The 16541-nt window shown below is 46.7% G+C and overlaps 1 protein-coding gene across 1 annotated transcript in view; it reads right to left on the minus strand.

Annotated features, from left to right (window-relative positions):
- LOC106807948 (interferon regulatory factor 2-binding protein 1-like) overlaps positions 1-16541 on the minus strand; it is a 38054-nt gene that overhangs the window by 9410 nt on the left and 12103 nt on the right. The window lies entirely within an intron of this gene.

Here is a 16541-nt window from a genome sequence, read left to right on the forward strand (position 1 = left end):
CTCTACAGTATGCGTGTCTTAGGGATGATGATCGCATACCTAGCTAACACGTGTAGGGTAACATCAGAGGTAGATAATAAGGAATCTATTATTTCTATATCTCCTATTATATTCCCTATTATCTACTTCTGGTAACACATATCGCCACGGAGTAGTGTTCACGTAAAAATCCCCCTCCTGAATTTTGAGGACAAAAATATATATAATAGGCTTTCTAACCCGTAAGTAAAAATAAAAACAACAACTAACTGGAACAGTGTGGAGTGGATTGAGTAAACAAACGAAACAGAAAAAATTCGTTCTAAAAACCCATGTCAGCCGAAAAGAGGCCACATGCAGCGAGGAAAAATATTGTATGTTTAATAGTTTGTTTTGTTTATTTAATTGTTTGTTTGAGAAATGTTTTGGCCGAAATGTGATATAAGATGGTATAATAATGACAAAAACTCGCGAAATATTGGAAGGCAAAGCTTGTCTCTTTGAACTTGAACGTGTAGTTAAACCAATTTGGGAGTTGGTTAGTCTATGGCAATAGAGACCAACGATATTCTGCAAAGCAGTATGTCAAATACAGGGCGAACGCGAGGAACAAGGAGAATGCGAATGATTCACTGATATAAGCAAAGCAAATGACCGACGACATGACCACTACCATCTCATCTAACCAGTGTCACTGTCACTACATCTACCTCTGCCACTACCACTTCCGCTACCCCTACTGCTACCACTACCACGACCACAACCACTACCACGGCCACTAACACTGCCATGCACGACAACAACAACCGTTCATGCAAATACGGCCACAATTACAGATGTCGCCACCGTCACCGCTACCACCGTAGACTGGTACCCGGTCGACAGTTCCACACGCTACACTAACAAGCGTAGCGAAGCCAAGTCAGTGTAGCGAAGGATACTTGCCGGAGTGAAGGTGGCGAACGGGTACCAGTCTACTACCACCGCTCATGTTAAGGTTGTCTATTACAATAATTATTTTGTCATGCACCATCATTTTTTGGACTTCATTTCGCAAACAGATACAAGTAAACTACACAGCTAATGACACATGTACTGATTATACCGGACATGAGCGCAAATCCGATGTCGATTACTGACAATTATATGTAATTTGTGTCCCAACCCCTTGCGCCACTGGACCTTACACATGCAGGTTTACTGTGTGGGTCGTGTCGTCACCGTACCAGCTTGCATATAACAGAATTAAGACATGATCAGAGAAAGAAAGATAGAAAGAAAGAAATAGAGATGACGAGCGAGCGAGAGAGACGGTATGTAAAATCGAACACTGGGTGGAAAAATTAAGCGAGCATACTGAACACTTACTAGCCGCAAACCTGCAATTATACGCGTGAGCTTGGTCTTCAATATTATTATTGCTTACAGTTTTTAAAGAACACAAGAGGTATTTGCTCTCGATCGTGTAAATATTCTAAATCTTCAAGTTAAATAATCGTCAAAACGATAATATTGCGATTAAAAATGAACATTTAAATGCCAGAGGAAAACATACAATTGGATATTAGTTATTACATGGGCAGTTACTTTGTAAGATGTAGAGAACGGAAGACGAGACGCGGTACCTAGGCATGGATACCTTGGTTGCCGTAGTATCAAGCGCTAATAATACCTAATAAGGTATTATTAGCTCTTGGTAGTATGTATATATTTGTGTGTTCGACAGAGTAGTAATAAAGACAGAGTTCAATAACTAATCTGCGACTACGGCTCTATCTGACGAGACTCTACGCTGCTACTCTACTTTGCTATATACGAAACATCTCTACCATTTGCTAACTCTACGCTGCTACGATTCCGGAGCTGAGGCTATCACCTAAATAGAAGTACAATAATATTATCAATTCAATTGCGCATTTTTTCTGATATGAAAGATTTTGTAATATTTGTGTTAAAACGGCGTTATGGAGGTTAGTTTTTCGTGTAGTTTAGTATAGTATAGTATAGATTAGAGCCCCCCACTAGCGATCACAAACAATTGAAGCTCCCGCGGGGGATTTGTGCACGTAATAATGCATCACCTCACGTGTTTTTCACGTATCACGTATCACGTGTTTATCACGTGTAATCACGTAAACGAATCGTGCGAAGAACTTAGTTCGCGTGGGCAAAAAACCTGACCCTGACCACTCCCAGAATTGCCATAATTCCAAGAATTGTTCCTATCAGTTCCTACCATGCATGTTCCTAGTTCTATAAGAAATTACCTTTATATGTTGAGCGTTACAGGTAGTATGTTTTATTGTTTACACACTAAGCCATGAATGATAATGATATTTTGCCAGGTGAGATTAGATTACGTGTATAACATTTACGTTTAATATTGCAGCTTTGCACTTTAGAAAGCAGCCATCTTACAAAGGTATATCCATCTGATATGACTACGAAGCTATAAATTACATCAACTTAAAGTGCAACTTTATTTATGCAGCGTATCCGTGCAAGCAAGCCGGGCACACATGCAACCCATGTGCAAGTCATGCAATGTTGCATGCCTCAAGGCAATAACAAAGCAAATCGACATTCATTTTCTCCAAATTGAGCGCATTGCGTGACAGCCTGGATGCTGCTGGAGGAAACAAGCGTATTATTGCTGCACGAATCATTAGTGCTCCGCGTTACATTTTCACCCAGTGGCATATCAATTCACCTGCGAGATGTGCACGTACACCGCCGTAAGACTAAACATTACGGACTGTACGCGCGCTCAACCCCTACAACTGGCAGCAATGTCACGTAAAAGCTGCGGACTTCGCCCTTTGTTGCATTGAGCTGTTTATTGCTCGGTCAAGCTGGCGGTCCTCTGCAGCTATATAGAAACCCAGCCGTGACAGAAGAGAGTATATACGAGTCCCGACGCACGGATATACGTTCGTCTTCTGCATCGAACTCATTCGAAGGAAGCGTCGCCGTCATGGTATTGATTTCGACGAACAAAATTTTTATTACAGAATGCGCTCGTGACAAACACGTATGCATGCACGCACACGCGCCCGAGCATACACGCACACGCGCCCGAGCATACACGCACACGCGCCCGAGCATACACGCACACGCGCCCGAGCATACACGCCATACGCGCCCCTAACATATAGGGCCCTACACTACGACACGCGCCGCAGCATGTACGCCACACGCGCCCGAGCATACGCACGACACGCGCCGAGCGTACACGCACACTGCTGCCCGAGCACTGCACGCACACGCACACGGCGCCGAGCATACACGCACACGCGCCCGCCATACACGCACACCGCGCCCGCAGCATTAACCACAACGAACACGCGTCCGAGCATTTTACACGCACACGCGCCCGACCATACCACGCACACGCGCCCGAGCCATACACGCATCACAGCGCCGAGCATACACACACACACGGCCGACCATACACGCACACGCGCCGAGCATGCCAGGCACAACCTTCGCGCGAGCACTACACGCACACGCTCCGCCCGCAAGCATAACCACGCCACACGCGCCCCGAGCATCACACGCCACACGTTGCCGAGCATACACGCCACACGCGCCCGACCATACACGACACACGCGCCTGAGCATACACGCCAACACGCACACGCGCCCGAGCATACACGCACACTGCGCCCGACCATTACACGCACACCGCGCCCGCAGCATACACACCCACCGCGCCCCCGCACCATACACGCACACGCGCCCGAGCATGCACGCAAACGCGCGCCGAGCATACACGCACACGCGCCGACCATACACGCCACTACGCGCCCGAGCACATGCACCCACACGCGCCCCGAGCATACACGCACACGTGCCCGACCCATACACGCACACGCGCCCGTTACCATACACGCACACAGCGCCCCGACATACACGCACACGCCGCCCGAGCATACACGCCACACGCCTGCCCGACTACACGCCACACGCGCACGAGCGATACACGCACACGGGCACCGCCAGACATACACGCACACGCGCCAGCATACACGCACACGTGCCGAGAAACACACGCGCCCAGACCATATGCACGCCCGACACCACGCACACGCGGCCGAGCACATGTCGCCACCTGGCGCCGAGCGCATACACCACACGCGCCGAGGATTAACACGCACACGTGCCGAGCATGCACGCACACCTCCACGCAACACGCACACGCGCCGAGCATACACGCACACGCCGCGACCATACACGCACACGCGCCCGACCATACACGAACACCCTCGCCATCAGCATCACGCTGCCGACCATACACCACACGCGCCGAGGCATAGCACACGCACACGCGCCGAGCCATCACACACCACACGCCCGCGCACCATACACGCACAAGCCCTAGCATGCACGCCACACACGCCCACACACGCACCGCGCCCGAGCCATACACCGCACACGCGCCCGACTCATACACGCACACTCGCCGAGCATACAGCGCCACACGCGCCCGACCATACACGCACACGCGCCCGAGCAGTACACGCCACACGCAACACGCGCCCGAGCATATCACGCACACGCGCCCGACCATACACGCCACACGCGCCGAGCATGCACGGCACACGCACACGCTGCCGCCGACCATACACGCACACGCTGCCGTACCATAACACGCACACGTCGCCCGACCATACACGCACACGCGCCCGAGCCATACACGCCACACGCGCCCGACCATACACGCACACGTGCCCGACCATGACAACGCCATGCCCGACGCATCCGACACGCGCCGACGCATACACGCCACACGCCACCGCCCGAGCCATACACGCACAGCAACGCGCCCGACCATACACGCACAACGTGCCCGACCATACACGCACACGTACGCCGCAGCATACAACGCACACCGTCGCCCGAGTCATACACGCACACGCTGCCCGAGCATACGCACACCCGCATACACGCAGCACACGCGCGCCGACCCGATACCGCACACTGTGCCACGACCATACAACGCACACGTGGACCCGACCATACACGCACACTGCCGCCCGAGCATACACGCACACGCGGCGCCGACCGATTACACGCACACGTGCCGACCATACACGCAGCACGTGCCGACCATACAGCGCCACACGCGCCGCGAGGCATTACACGCACACGCACACGCGCGCCGCCATACACGCACACGTGCCCGACCATACACGCCACACGTGGCCCGACCATACCGCACACGCGCCGAGCATACACGCCACACGTGCCCGACCATACACGCGCACACCGCCGCGAGCATTACACGTGCACGCGCCCGAGCATGTACGCCACACGCGCCGAGCCATACACGCACACCGCCGCGACCATACACGGCACACGCGCACCGAGCATACACGCACACGCGCCCGAGCATTGCACGCACCGCACAACGCCCGCCCCAGCATACACGACACACGCGCCCGAGAATACACGCGATACGCGCGCGGATACACGCACACGCGCCCGAGCATGGCACGCCACACGGCACACGCGGCCCGAGCATACACGCACACGCGCCCGACCATACACGCACCACGCGCCGAGTACACGTGCACGCGCCCGAGCATACACGCACACGCACACGCGGGCACCGACCATACACCGCACACGCCGCCCGACCAATCCACCGCACACGTGCTTCGACCATAACACGCCACACGCGCCCGAGCATACACCGCACACGCCACACGCCGCCGCGACCATTACACCACACACCGCGCCCGGACCCATACACGCACACGCGCCCGACCATACACGCACACACGCCGCCCCGCACCATACACGCACACCGTCCCCCTCCGCGCCGCACCATACACGCACACCGCGCCCGACCATACACGCACACGCGCCCAGACATACACGACTACAGCCGCCAACACTGCCGCCCAGCATTACACGCACACGCGCCGAACCATACACGCACACGTGCCCGACCATACACGCACACCGTGCCCCGACCATACACGCACACCGCGCCCGAGCATACTTTTTACGCACACGCCACACTGCGCTCCGACCATACAGCCACACCTGCCCGACCATACACGCACACCGTGTCCCGACCATACACGCACACGCGACCGAGCATACACGCACACGCACACGCGCCCGCACCATACACGCACACGTGCCCGACCATCACGCACACGTGCCCGCACCATACACGCACACGACGCGCTCGAGCATACACGCACACCGTGCCCGACCACCATACACGCACACGGCCCGAGCATAACACGCCACACCGTGCCCGACCATACCATCGCACACCGCGCCGAGCATCACAGACGTGCCCCGACCATTAGCACGCACACGCGCCCACCATACACGCCACGCGCCGACCGAGCATACACGCACACGTGCCGAGCATACACACACACGTGACCCGGACCATACACGCACACTGCGCACGCAGCATACACGCAACACGCGCGCCCGACCATACACGCACACGCGCCCGTAGCCATACACGCCAGCAGCGCACCACGACCATACACGCATACGCCGCACGAGCATACACGCACACGGCCGCCGCACCATACACGCACACGCGCCGAGCATACACGCCACACGCGCACCGACCATACACGCACACGTGCCGAGCATACACCCACACGTGCCCGACCATACACGCCACCGTGCCCGACCATACACGGCACCACGCGCACGAGCATACACGCCACACGGCCACCGACCATACCGCAACACGCGCCCGAGCATACACGCACACGCGCCCGAGCATGCACGCCTAAAGACCGCACGTATAGAAACGCTTAGGTGCTTACGTGAATGCGTACCCGCATCCGTGTGCGTGCGTGCGCGCGCGTATGTGTGCAAATATCCACACACGCGCCTTCGTGCATTCACAAATGAATATAATTACCTGTCATGTCGTTTGGCATTAGCTACATGATGATTCTAATTAACGCTGAAGGTGCTATATGCAAAAAAATGCCACAGCCACTCTGTATGCACCATCACAATCGTCATTCGTTTTATGAAATGTCGCTCCTTTTCAACGAGAATTGGCATCATGATGATTATATTGTTTCTGGCTGCGTTGCGGACCTTTAGCTGACCAGATGAGGACCTTATACTAGTTCCACTGGCCTGTCCACCGGGGCGCGCTTCACAAACATCCGTTCGCTATTTCTTACTATTAATATTACTATTACTATTACTATTACTATTATTATTACTATTACTATTACTATTACTATTAATATTACTATTACTGATTGACTATTACTATTACTATTACTGTTACTATACTATTACTATACTATTACTATTTACTATACTATTACTATTACTATTACTATTACTATTACTATTACTATTACTATTACTATTACAGTATTACTATTACTGTTACTATTACCATTACCGATATACCATATTACTTTTACTTATGGTAATATTACTATTACTATTACTATTACTATTACTATTACTATTACTATTACTATTACAGTCCTATTACTGCATGCCTACCTGCTTCTCGCTGTGTTTCTCATGCGCTATTAAGTCGAGTTGCTTTTGTTGGCTGCTGACTATTCCTTCATTAGTTAGGAGGTGACTGAGGGCATCGTGTGCTTTCGTATCTCGCCGCGTCTGCTCTGAGCAACGGTCTGCTTCTGATAACATCTGCTTGTCCGGGCATTTGATCGCCTTCTTCTTCATCGGCCTGCGACCGCTGGTCGTGAGCTCTGCCTGGCAGGGAACCTTTCTCTCCGTCCAGTTGCGGGGTCCGAGCAAGCAGTGGTCGGGAGGTGATGTTCGTCTCTCTCCTCCACATGGCCTGCTTCTTGCCGTGATATCTCCCCATTGTATCCATTGCCTTTTCTGCGTTGAATCTGTCGCAACTCGATTTTATATGGAGTGCACCCGAATGTACAAATTGCTCTCATAGCCCTCTGCTTGTCCCAGTTTCTCTTGTCGGTGACATTCTGCGTGGGCGATCACGGCTGGTGGATCGCGCTCCTCACAAATAACAATAATTAGTATAGCATATAATAATAAGCAGCATCACAAAGGGTTGTGAAAACATCCATCAGTTACTGCTAACCCTACCGAGGCGTGCTGTCAGGAATGACCGCATGTTCTTGTTCTAGTCGTGAGCGGATGTGGTGTCCTAGCTGTTAGTCGATTAGCGGTCATTCGTCGTTAGTGTACAGGATTACCTGAACACGGAATTCATTGTTTCGGTTGCCAGGTGTGCCGCTCCCCCTTCATTCTGAAGGGTTGAGTACAAAGTACGGCAGAAACATCGGACATGCCGCGAGCAATTCCGCCCGAAATGCCGAGTTTAATCACATGTTGGATTAAAATCCGGTGTCACCAGACTAGACGCACGAGAGAAACCACACGTACACAATAAACTACGGACGGGCCATCAGCGCGCAATGTAGTAATTAGTACGAGTACACAAAGCCAGTACACAACGATAAGGTATTCAAAAACTTTCCCAAGTCCAGTTATGAGAACACTCGAAGATGTGAGGTGACAATTTTACAACATAACCGCCGACTGCTTGTTGACCGTGTAAAACAGACTAGCTTATATTCAAAACCGCGGCACTGACTTCCTCCCGTTATGTCTATGACGCAATTCATTCCCAGATAAAAAGGCATTGTAATAAGAAGTGACTTGTAGACTGATTGTCTGATCGCTGAAAAGGATATATAATAGGGTTTCCTGCGGCTGCTGTTCCTGATTAGTGTGCATGTTGCTTGCGTGATTGCATGTTATGGCACCGTTTTATTTCTTGATTTTTTTAATTATATGAACTCGCAAAATTCAACCGACATCCCGCACAAACTTTATAAAACTGGTTACAATCGGAATACATCGAAGAACAGCAAGCACGTAAATTAAAACTGTCTTCCTACATGCTGTTTAATTGTATATTAATATTAGGTAAGAATAACCGAGTTCTTTTAAACTGTACTTACCATATCTAGAAAATAAAATATAAACAGATATTGTCTTTATAAATTTGTCTCTTTTTAAAAATTAATTATAAATACATGACACTGCTTCAATTTTACAAGTGCGATCTAAACACTATAATTACTAATAATAATCATTTTTAATATAAAAAAGCGTTCATTACACTGTTCGCGAAAAGTGCACAAATTTGTTTCTCACTCAATCACATTTAAATGCATAATGCATTCAGCGGTCCGGCCGTTCCCTTATCCTGAGTAAAATTTAAATCAATCAAATTCAAGCTATAAATCAATGAAAGCCACCTCATTAATGCGTGCTAAAGTTAATCTGAATGTTGTATGTCTAATGATGGCCGTAGTAATTCATGAAGCTGACTGTCTTGCGAATTATTGCTTCCAGTGCTTTTAACCATTATATCACGCTTCTTAGCATACATAACCGCTATATGCGCGGGCCTAATGTAGTAGGCAATAAAGCTTTTCTATGGCAGATGGCGCCTGATTAGAGCATCCAATTTTGAAAAAAATACTTAAAGTAACCAGTTCAAACCCTTTCTAAACACATCAACTGTTTGCGTGAATGCCGCGTTGCGGCAAACGACAACACGGATTAACAATGGTTCGGTGGCCAGATGATAACAGATTCCGTTAACAGCACTCATTTGAATTTTAACGAGAAAATGTTAGGCACCACTTCACTGAAAGCAGCAAACTGACTACAAATAGGACACGAATCGGAGCGATGTTACAGGTTGGTGACTGCCATACATTCATCATGATCTGAGCCCTGTACTTTGCTAAAGCGTGGGAGGCAGGTGTTCACAATGTAATCTCTATTGCACGATTCTTTTATGTAATCTGAAACTATTCGTCATCATTCATCGTCTCCTCCGCTGCTTAGTTCACCACGTTTCTCAGTCAAACAGATATTTTTATAGATGACTAGTCTGTAAGACGGGTGATGAAAAGACAGACGATAAGCTAAGGTTTTTTTTTGTACCGAGATTACTGCTTCAGAATTCAAGTGGAGCAGTCTTCGCATCGTGTTGAGCATTCCTGCATGCAGAGACAACCCGAATGTTTTGCGATTACAAATTGAATAAAACTTTGCTTCCTCCGAGCGCCGTGGGCAGCTCGGGTTTCTGTGATCAAAATTCAGGGCGCGAATCGCTTGTCGACTTAGAAGAGAAATGACCCGGCCAATGCAGCATGCGCGCCCATCTATTGCTTGTCTGCTAAAGCAGACGGACGTGACGTGCAGCGCTATGAGACGATACACGCGCCTGCGGACACGCGACAGACTCAGCTGCTGATGAGAAAGCTCGAATGATTATTGTCATTTTGTGCGCTTCCAGAATATCGACGCATTTCCACTCATTAACGACACGTGTTTCCCAGCACACGCGCGCACGCAGCCGACAGCAGGGGAGAGCGCGGATGTACGAGTATACTCACCCGGGGAGCGACCAACATTACTCATACAGATAATACTAACCGGAGTAATACGATATATATATTATATATATCAGGAGAAAATAATATTATGATATATACAATATTATAAATAACGAAATAACTAAATAAATAACTAGATAACTAAATAAATAAATAAATATATATATATATATAATTATATATGTATATATATACACATATAAGCAGGAGTGAATAAACACAAATTTGTTTTTATTTACTCCTGATATAATGTATCATATATTATAATATACAACAATATATTATCTAATATGATATAATACTAGTAATATTACCAATATCCTATTATTCACTCTTGCTATTACATTACAATTGATAACAATAATCTTGCACATATAAGGTCGATTAGTACGATATAATGACAGGAATTTACAACACCTCACGGCTGTGGAATAATCGTATGGCGTATCTTTTATTCATTGCGGTTTTTTCCAAAATACTATAGAAATCATTATCATAATCGAAACTTGCACCTTGCATCAACTGATACCGTTATGAGAATGCACAATTTGCAGTTTCCTATAACCGAAGCTTTTTTATTCGTGCGCGTATAGCTATAGCTCGTTATTCGAGAAATCTCACGTATAGGCCCATTTCCACAGCTGCGGTGTTAATTAACGTACACGTAGCAACTCGCCTAGTGCATGTATACTGATTTACTTCTCTCTGTATGCGCTATATTCGCGTTGCTACATTTTCTATGAGAGATTACGGTGAACTAGACGTCTGTTCACACGTTCGGGCGTGCGCATGACTTACAAACGTTCATTACCCAGATTGTTCTGATCATTATTACACCATAGCGTAAATAGCGTGTTACCTGTAGAAATACTACACTTTTCGATGTAACTGTATGCCATATTTGACTGAAACCGACAGAGCGAGGCCTGTTTTCGGTAGATGATACGCTTCACATTTAACAACACGAAAACATGGCCGCCATTTGAGACATATAAGAGTAGATCGAGTAACACTGTAATTTAGTAGCATTGTTATTGTTTTCATGCATTTTTAAATGATACAGCAGGTGTTGCTAGACACACGCGCACACACGCACACGCGCGCGCGCACGCACGCGCGCACGCACGCACGCACGCACGCACGCACGCACGCACGCACGCACGCACAGCGGTGTCATTAGCGGACTCACACACACATTATATCAAGAGCTAATAATATAATATAATGTAATAGGTATTATTAGCTCTTGATTATATGTGCATGCTGCCTGCAGGACAAATATGCCATATACTACGTAATTTACACGTATAAAATTTCGACTTACGTCATATAGACGCTCTCAAATCCGTAAGCTTGCAGGCAACCGACACGCGCATCATGTATCACTGTGATGCGCCATTACTATGCCTACAGGGGCTACAACAACAATACGATAACTAAACAAATTACTCGTACTACTATAAATATAACAATCAATATTGGAGCTGCTTACAATCTCTATATACGTAATTTCGACACGTTGAATGACAAGGAAAGAGCTTATATAATTATCATTATGATAGCAAATGGCGAGAGCTGGGCAGCTAGAGAAATGGAGTGGATACAAATGAAATAGAACATTGTGTTACAATATAATAACAAGTATCGATCACAATGTAACCAATGAAGAATCGTACTGCTTATGTAACATTAATGGATACATACAAATATATATGTTTGTATAATATATCTATGGTAACATCAACGTATGGTAACATAAACTAATTTTCAAGTTGAGAATGTGACGTCATTTGAGAAATATCATCGAAAAGTGCCAATATGTATTTAATGACGTCCCATCGGCTTTGAAATTGAGTGGAAGTAATTACTGCACCAGTAATTAACTTCTGGTATAGATAGTTGGATGAATAAATTACGGATATGTTGGATAGTAAGGATGGACGGACGGACAGACGGACGGATGGACGGACGGACGGCCGGATGGTACAGGACGGACGGAGACGGACGGACGGACGGACGGGTCGGCAGACGGACGGACGGACGGTTAGATGGATGGATGGATGGTGGAATGGTATGAATGGACGGACGGACGGCACGACGGACGGAAGCCGTGACGGACGGAGGACGGGACGGAGACGTGACGGACGTGGACAGACGGACGGACGGATGGACAGATCGGACGGCACGGACAGCGTTTAGATTGATGGTTATGGGTATGGATGTTTGATAGATGGATGGCATGGATTGATATGGACGGACGGACGGACGGGACGGACGGAGGACGGACGGGGACGGAACGGACGACGGACGGTATCGGTACGGACGACGGCGGGACGGACGGACGGACGGACGGACGGACGGACGGACGGACGGACGGACGCGGACGGAAGGACGGTGACGGCGGACGGACGGGGATGGATGGATGGATGGATGAATGGACGGGATGGATGGACGGGATGGATGTGATGGATGGAATGGATGGTATGTATGATGGATGGATGGATGGATGGTATGGATGGCTATGGTTCATGATGGATGGTATGGATGGATGGTATGGTATGGGTTTATGTGATAGATGGCCATTGGATGAATGGATGGATGGATGGATGGATGGATGGATGGATAGATGAGTGTATGTAAAATTTACAGCAGAGGAACAATTGGATAAAAACATTCTTCGCTAGAGGATCCCAAGCTATAGTGAAATGAGCTGCAGTGCATCGAATGAGAGAAATCAGACTATGTGGAATTGGTTTTAGAAGCACAGCAATGAGCAGTGTTTGGCCCATGTCTCTTTCTCTCTTTTCCTTACTCTTTACACTTTTATTACACCTTTTTTACTTTGATTACTTTTTTATTACACTTTACACAGTCCCTCAGGTCCATACCGGAACATCCCGCTTTTTCCCATTTTGAGCAAATTGGATGTAAAGTTTTACGACATTTTTGACATTTTTTACGACCTTCAAGTGGCAAAATGGACCAACCCACAATCAAAAATGTTACAAGTTTCAAACTTACCCTCATCATCTGTAGAATCTGTGTCACTGTCACTGTCAGTGTCTGTTGACTCTTCTTCATTCCCAGTAACATCTTGATGGTAATCTGGGTCATTCAAAGCATCAGAGTCACTGTTTTCTGCAATTAATTCTCGCAATTCTGCATCTGAGAAATATCTAGCCGCCATTTTGTTGGGATAGTCCACTTTATTTGCATCTTATGGTTTTTATTCGCCAGTGAGAAGCCCAGTGGAATATTACTAATACTAGTGAGACATGAGACCCTACGGTTTAGTCCATTCTTCCACAAAATTATACTACAATTACGCCACCTATCAAATAATAAAATCGAAAAGTGAAAAAAGCGGGATGTTCCACTATGTACCTGAGGGGCTCATTAATTTTAACAGTAGATTACTTTCGGACGATACTTTGATGTACCCAACTTTCAGCAGCTAATGCTGGATCAAATTCAACTTCAAATTCAAATTCAAATAATGTTTATTGCACGGATAATCGCAGATCATACAGGCAAATACTGAAATAGGCTACAAACTACAATAAAACAAGTTCCTAGGCTAATAGTAATAAAAACGAGAGAAACGATGTGTCTTATACTACTTAAACTTTGACATGACTGCATGACACATGTTACATCATAATACATGATAATATATTTTTGTATTTAACATAATTTAATGTTCATTTCTAACCAAAAACAACAACAATTCAAACTAGTATAATCATGTGAGTAGACTCCATAGAGTTGTATTAATATACAACTAATTTATAACTAGAGTATATTTATATACTAGAGTTGTATTAATATATAACTAAGGGGTCTAATATATAACTCTATGGTAGACTCAGAGCTCTGGTAGACTATCGCGGTAAGTATCGCGTGGTATCGGTTGCCGCAGATAGTAACGTTTGGTATCGGAAACTGCAGGCGCCCTGAGTTCAGATGTAGGACTAGTAAAGCCCGACTGTTGGTCTAAACCTATCTGTATTTAGCTTGGGATATGTAGTGTGATTTAATTTATTATTTGTATATCTCACCATTTATGTTTTGGGTGGATCTTGTCGTAGCTTGAATGAATCTTCGGTAAACTTTGAGAGTTCGAGGAGATCGGCCACATGATTTGTAATGAATAACCATTTTATGGATGATTTGCCTAGGAATGTAAAGTGTATAAATTGGTCTTCTATCTTTTTTCTGATGTGGTTGGTGGCAGTGCAGTCATAGAGTAGGTGGAGTTCATCATCTATTGACCCGTTATTGCATAGGGAACAGAATTTAAGATTAGCAGGGATGGATTGGTGACGGCCTTGTTCAATTCTTAGGTTGTGATCGCTAAGCCGTAGTTTAGTTAATGCTCTTCTTGCTTGTTTGGAATATAAATTTAATAGGTATGGTTCAGGTTCATATTTTGTTTTAAGTTGTCTATAAAATCTTAGTTTGTTTGACCCTTCTTTATCGATCACTAAAACTAGAGTTGGACAAGAATGGAGACTAGGTACAGAGTATGAGATGTAACATCATTTCTCTAATAAAAAATAAGAAGCCATTCATCTTCAATTACAAATTGTACGGACACGCGTCGTACTATGTTACGCCTTTAAACTACCTAGCCGTAACAACCATGACTAAAGTTGAAGACCAACGCACATAACACCTGTCATAAGACAAACTCTACTGCTGGGTTTCTGTGCTGCAACATTCTCAATTATCGACGCTCGACAATGAAAGATAATAGGCCTATATAAGAAATACGTATTTAAGGTCTCTGGTCAGATCAACCGTGGAATATGTCTCTGCAACATGGGACGCGTACATTAATAATTAAAACATTTATAGGCCGAGTATGGTTCAAGGAATCATCCTTCAAGATGGGTCATTTACTACATTCTCAGCAGGCAACACAGCACCTGGATATCACCAAGTATATATGCCGATAATAGGCCTATTTGTGTAGACCTCTTTAGCAAGTCTTCTTTTTTCCACAGGAGTCGAGGTAGTTTTTAATGTCGTACAAGTTCACGTACGGCGACAATACGGTCGTGGAAAACGCCTTGTCTCCGCCGATGAGAAATACAATAAGCACACACAGCTGAACATGTAGCCTACATTCTAGTTTCCATTTTGCGAAACAACAAGACGAATTGTACTAGAGAAGAGAAGAAGAAGAAGAAGAAGAAGAAGAAGAAGAAGAAGAAGAAGAAGAAGAAGAAGATGTGACATCTCTTCTTTATGTGTTGTTGTTGTTGTTGTTGTTGTTGTTGTTGCTCGTCCTCTCGTCTTCCTCTCTTTTCTTCTTCGTCATCTTCTTCCGCTTTTTCTTTTTTCGTTTTCCTTCTCTTCATCCCCTCCTCCTTCCTCTTCATCCCCCTCCTCCTCTTCTCCACCCTCCTCCTCCTCTCCCTCCTCCTCCTCCTCCTCCTCCTCCTCCTGCCTCCTCCTCCTCCCCTCCTACTTTTTCTCTCCTTCTTTTAGTCGTCTCATTCTTTTTTCTTATTCTTCTTGTTTTCTTCTTCTTCTCTTTCTCTTCCTTCTTTCTTCTTCTTCTTCTTCTTCTCCTTCTCCTTCTCCTTCTCCTTCTCCTTCTCCTTCTCCTTCTCCTTCTCCTTCTCCTTCTTCTCTTTCTTTCTTTTTCTTTTCTTTTTTCTTTTTCTTTTCTTTTTCTTTTTCTTTTTCTTTTTCGTTTTCTCGTCTTCGTCTCCGTCTTCGTCTCGTCTTCGTCTTCGTCTTCGTCTTCGTCTTCGTCTTCGTCTTCGTCTTCGTCTTCCCGTCTTCGTCTTCGTCTTCGTCTTCGTCTTCGTCTTCGTCTTCGTCTTGCGTCTTCGTTCTCGTCTTCGTCTTCGTCTTCGTCTTCGTCTTCGTCTTCGTCTTCGTCTTCGTCTTCGTCTTCGTCTTCGTCTTCGTCTTCGTCTTCGTCTTCGTCTTCGTCTTCGTCTTCGTACGCTTCGTCTTCGTCTTCGTCTTCGTCTTCGTCTTCGTCTTCGTCTTCGTCTTCGTCTTCGTCTCGTCTTCGTCTCGTTAGCTGTCTTCGTCTTCGTCTCGTCTTCGTCTCTCTTCGTCTCGTTCGTCTTCGTCTTCGTAGCTTCGTCTTCGTCTCGTCTCTTCTTCTTCTTTCTT

Source organism: Priapulus caudatus, unplaced genomic scaffold (genome assembly GCF_000485595.1).
Source record: "Priapulus caudatus unplaced genomic scaffold, Priapulus_caudatus-5.0.1 Scaffold244, whole genome shotgun sequence".
Classification (NCBI taxonomy): Eukaryota; Metazoa; Priapulida; class Priapulimorpha; order Priapulimorphida; family Priapulidae; genus Priapulus; species Priapulus caudatus.